This window comes from Haematobia irritans, chromosome 1, assembly GCF_050003625.1.
Source record: "Haematobia irritans isolate KBUSLIRL chromosome 1, ASM5000362v1, whole genome shotgun sequence".
NCBI lineage: Eukaryota > Metazoa > Arthropoda > Insecta > Diptera > Muscidae > Haematobia > Haematobia irritans.
The window spans coordinates 26,203,818-26,210,088 of record NC_134397.1 but is presented as its reverse complement, the minus strand read 5'-3'; positions in this window follow the sequence as shown (position 1 = coordinate 26,210,088).

The window sequence follows — 6,271 nt, the reverse complement described above, 5'->3', positions numbered from 1 at the left end:
TTTTATTAATTTCTATTTTTGTTTTTATTAGTTTTCTATTTTTTGTAAAATTTAATTGTACAAAATTTGCACTTAAATAGCCTGATTGCGTTCTTTCTAATACTTGTCCACAAGGACTGCATCGGAAGTAGAAAAAATCATTGGGGGGATCCCAAGATGCGCTTTGGAAGAAATATTTGTGCACTTGTCCAAAAGGACTGCATCGGAAGTTGAAAAACTCGATGGGGGTTTCTGGGATGGGCTTTAAAAGAAATGTCTGTGGAACAACTTCCAATTTTTTTGCTGGGTATGGAAGCAAAATGTAAATGGCCAAAAATCACATCACGTACTAAATTTTAATTGGATCGGATGAAATTTGCAGAATTTAAATTTGGGGGGCTATATTTAATCATGGGCCGATTTGGGCATGGTTGTTTGAGGGTTTATACCAGAGACGGAAAATAAATTTTTTAAGAAAGTACCAAAAATTTTTTTTTGAGCGAGAAAGCACTTTTCACTAAATTGCAACAAAAATTCCATTGGAATATTATTGTCAATGGCTCCTTTAGACTGAATTTTAAAGAAAATAAAATTTTTGTTTGTCATCTCCTCAATTTTTACTATATTTTTTAGTTTTATATCCGCTTACATAAATCACCGTTTAGTTTTATATCCGCTTACAAATATCACGGCTGCCACAGTTGTACTTCATGGTACTTCATAACTTGTCTATAGATAAAAAAATAAATTTTCTATAAAAATAAAATTTTGACAAAATTTTCAATAGAAATAAAAATTTTACAAAATACAAAATTACAAAATTTTGACAAAATTTTCTATAGAAATACAATTTTGACAACATTTTCTATAGAAATAAAATTTTGACAAAATTTTCTATAGAAATAAAATGTTGACAAAATTTTGACAAAATTTTTTATAGAAATAAAATTTTGACAAAATTTTCTATAGAAAAAAAAAATTTTGACAAACTTTTCTATAAAAATATATTTTTTACAAAATCTTCTATAGAAATAAAATTTTAACAAAATTTTCTATAGAAATAAATTTTGACAAAATTTTCTATAGAAATAAAATAAAATGTTAACAAAAATTAAAATAAAAGTTTGACAAAATTTTCCAAAAGAAAAATTTTTGACAAAATTTTCTGTAGAAATAAAATTTTTACAAAACTTTCTGACGAAATAAATTTTTGCATAATTGTATTTTTCGTTAGTTTTTGGTAAGATATTCTCCAAATGTTGATAGATTATTTTTGTCTCAAGTTTCGACCGTGATTGTAATTTCGCATTATTTTAGTAAGGATCAAAAAATTCTTATCAAGTAAGTGTTCGTGTGGAAGCTTAATATAAAAGCACTTGTTTTCATTCTTGAATTCAATAAAATCGTGTTTTTGACCATGGCTTTTACAAAATCGAGATTTTCTACCCACATGAACTTGTCTGTTTAAAATATTTTATCAAAACTATTATACCATCAATCTGATATCGACTCAAAAATGTCTAGACAAAAGGCATTAAATTATTCGCGGGGGTACTACGGTACTGAACAGGCTGAAAAAGTACTATAGTACTGCATTTTCTATCCAAATTTCAACCGGATGGAATACCAACCGACCTACAATAATAACAACAACCTAGTTTCATGTCGGTAGCTTCTTTCGTTCGTAAGTTAGCATAATTTCAACATACGGACAGACATCACTAGATCGACTCAGATTTCATGGGGCCAAATACCAATATTTCGATGTATTACAAATGGAATGACACAGTTAGTGGTGGATGCTATAAAAACCACATCAAACACTTGTAGGTGATGGAATTGTTGTGGTAGTACCAATTACCATTACTCCTGTAGGCATTACACGTCATTATCCTTGAGGTGTTTGCAACATTTCCATTAATTCCATTGAAACGTGTTACATGCGATTACTTCTCCTCCATTTCCCATTGCATGTCCTTGAACTTCATAGTATTCAAATGTTGCTTCACTATCTCTCTTCACTCTCTGTCATTTGTATTACCAATTTTATTGGCTCAATCATCTAGTTTATCCCTTGAAAATAACTTACCTAACAACCTTATGAATTTTCCATCGTTTTGTTTACACATCTGTTGATTATCCATTCATTGAACTGGATATCTTACCCCTTCGGCTATTCTCACATAGATATGAATGAACTTTTACGATGAAAACAAATAGTGGCAATAGTTTCAGGTTCAATGGCCCATAAAAAGTTCGTTTATTTTGCAATAATAATATAAACCACCATTGCTATGGCAATATTCTCTTCCTAATGCATTTTGAATCTGTTTTTATTTCTATTTCGGTCATTTATAGTTTGTAAACAATATCAGCAACAGTTTATTCGCCATTGGTACGATTGTTTATGGAGAGTTTGTTAGTAAACAAAAAAATAAGGATAATGCTGAGTAGCTGAATATGCATTGCAGAGATAGAATGTGTGCGAGAGCGAGAGAAAAAGAGAGTGAGAGTTTAAACAATCGATTGGAAAAGAGAAGAAAATCGGTAATAGATTGGTAAGCAATGACAACAAGTGGTTTATCCTAAGGAAGAGAACCACTTGTAATGAAACTCAAATTTTGGTATGAGCTCAACACGCACTCCGAAGTCTGTCAAGCTTTGTCCATGCAGTATTAAAAGAAAACAAACTTTATATATTTTTGAGGAAAGATTTACTTTATATACTCTATAGAACCTGGTAAATAGGGACGGACGCTGAATGAAGGCCGGAATCTGTGTCCACTTGATTTTTTCGCATATTTGAAAAATGTTTTGGCAAAAGAGGTCAAGAGTAAATTGTCGCATTATCGCCATAGGTAGATGTGCACACAGCTCTAAAGAATCACCTCATAAAAGTATAATCGTTCGTTTTTATTAGCCGATAATACAGTTTTCATACCTCTTGCGGAGATTTCGTTTGCGTGCCAATAACACAGTTTCAACATGTAAAATTTCTTATGGGAGCAAAATGTAAGAATTAATAACAACGCATCGCGGAATTTTCGTCAGTGTAAAATTCTCTCTATAGAATCTGGTAAGCAGGGACGGGCGCTGAATGAAGGCCGAAACCTGTGTCTACTTGATTTTTTTCGCATATTTGAAAAATGTTTGGGCCAAAGAGGTCAAGAGTAAATTATCGCCATAGAGTTTTGGTTGACCGATAACACAGTTTTCGTACCTCTTGTGGACATTTCGTTTGCGTGCCAATAACACAGTTTCACCATGTAAAATTTCTTATGGGAGCAAAATGTAAGAATTGATAACAACGCCTCGCGGAATTTTCGTCAGTAAATATAGCAATGAACTTCTTATGGCTAGCAGAAATTTCGTTAGAAGTGCACACCGGCCTTCATATTTATAAATAATTAACATACTAAGGATTGTAATTAGAATGAATTTTGATAAAGTCGACTTTCGACTGATCGAGTGTTGAAAAGTCTGCCTTTAAGACTTTTTCCAAGATCGGAAAAATCCACTTTGTTTTTAATTTGGAAAAATCGACTTCTCATTCGTATATATGGAGGCGAAATAAAAAATTTCCTTACTCTTTCAGTTACCCTAAAAGGATGTACATTTCTCGAATTAATACGGCTTAAAAACGTATATGCACCGTATTATCGGTATACATACCGTATGGGAGGAAAACAACCTGCAATGACAGTGTAACCACAAAATTTATTATGGGAAGCAAACCCGTTGCTTTGGGGATTTTTTCCCCAAATCTGGGATATCTTTTCGAGGATGGGGACAAAATTTTTGAGTTGGGGACTTGGGATTTGGTGGGAAATTTTCACAAATTTGGGAATTGAGTTTTGTGGTTAATTCTGGTCAGTATAACAAATCAGGTTTTGAGTTATGGTTTATATGCAGTTCTTTACTTCTACATGCTTAAAACGGGGCTTAAAGAAGTACAGAAAATCTTCAAAATATGTAAAAAAAAAAAATCTATTCCAAGGTCGAAGTGTTGGCACCTCATCTGCATACATCACCGATTTAGAAAATATATATCAAATATATATAATAGAGTTCATAACGCCTTTTGATCGATCACCCAATTTTATTTCTTAGCTATTCAGAACTAAGTTTTGATTCATAACTACACATGTTGACCCAACTCTTATTTTTATTTCTCGAGCATTTAGAAGATTATTTGCATAAGACACAAATTCGATGACTCTTTATTCCAATAATTAATTTTGATGAGGGACTGTATCAGAAAATATTTTGAGCACCAGTCTCATTTTTTAGATAACTCGCAAACTGGTATAACGAAAATTGCACATTTTTAAAATAGGCAGCAAAGCCTATTCCTTTTTTTTCAAAAAACTTGCCAAAAACTGTATTGGGGATTTTTATGGGGAATTTTAAATGAAATTGGGGATTTTTGGAGCGTTTTATTTTGAGGACAAGAGCCCGTTTTATTTTGGGGACAAGAGCCCGAAAAATACTGGCAACACTGCTTCCAGGGGAAATTTCGTATGCATGCCAATAACTCAGTTTTGCCCTGTATTTCTTATGGGAGCAAAACAATCGATAATAATGCTTCATGGAACGTTGTTTGCAAATATGGGAATGCTTTTCTCAAGACTGGGGTCAGCGCGGTACAATGGGTAGCATTACATCCAGAGAAGGAATATGATCACCTCAAACATGTTTTAAGAGCAAAATGTTATTTTTGGGTGGTGACCATGTAACATGGTTTTCGCAACCATGTTATTTTCTCGGAAATCATGTATCTGATTTCGGCAAGCAGGTTATATTTGACGAGAAAATAACATTTTAGTGACAAACATGTTACATGGTCACCATACAAAAATAACATTTTGCTCTTGAAACATGTTTGAGGTGATCATATTCCTTCTCTGCGTGTAGAGTCATCAAAACCGGTGGACCAGTTTATCTTCTTACGCCGAATGTCAATTTTCGTGAAAATCCCATTTTCGGTGAACCGATATAATCGGTTTTTTCAAGGCCCAAACAACCTTCTTTCGGTTTTTATATTTTCATTGTAAACTTGTCAATTTAACGTTAAATTTAGGCATATACATACATCAGGGTTTTTCAATAAACTGCAATGAACGTACAATTAAATTAAAAAATGGTGTCCAACTTTTAGTAAATCGTCGAAATATTTTTTCCGTTAATTTTTTTTTTTGTAACAATAAAATTAGATATTCCTTTTAATCTTACATAGTTATATGAAACCTAGCTGAACCGGTTATTTGTTTCAAAGAACACCGTCTACCGGATTTGGAAAAAGTCCGTTGTTTTTTTTTCAAAACAAAGAAACCCCAACTTTCGAAAAATCCGGTTTTTTGATCACTCTAGATAGCATGCTCGCCTTGCATACAATGGGTCATGGGCTCAATCCCAGCTTCGACCGAAAACCACAGTTTGTCAGCGGTAGTCCCTTCCCAGTAATTCCGGTGACTTTTTTGAGTGTTTCAAAGCCTGCAATGTGAAACGCTTTTCGGTATTGACTATAAAAAGGAGCCCTAGATACCAGTTTTGAAAAATGCTCCTACTATGATGTTATATATTCAATATGAGCTGAAAATGGTATGGTAGGTATTTGATGACGAATCCTTTTTAGATTTCTGTCAAATATTTGCCCAGTGTGACCGTACCATTACCAATGCATTTACGCCATATTTAACGTTAATTAATTATATAATATGTAATAAATATCAGATGAAAGTAATTTTAGACAATTTACGAAAATATAAAAAAAAATCATTTTTATTTTAATACTATTGAAAATTCTATAAATTCTTCTGTATAGATTTTTTTTTTGAAACCAAATGACAAATAAGAATATTTAAAACTGAGAAAATATTATAAATTAATACAAACAAACTTCAATGCGAATACAAGATTAGTTTTTGTCATTGTCCTCTTAAGGCCTGCATGCACCTCCAGCCGAAAATTCCGCTACACATAACAAATGTATGGCTATATATTTCCTAACGAAAATTCCATGAGGCGTTATTATCGATTGTTTACATTTTTCTCCCATAAGTTGGGTATTAAGATCGAGTTTAGCCGCTAAAGCTGAGTACTATGTTCAGTTTTCAAGCTGAAAACCAGCTTGTTTTCACGGTTACTTTTTTTAATTAACTAATTTAGAAATATACAATTATTTGTAATCTATTCCTTTGATCTTTTCCATCCATTATTTGGCAAGACTCGATCAAAATATTATCGTCTTCATAATTATATTTGCACCTTTATTTTAGTGTTTTGGTGAAAA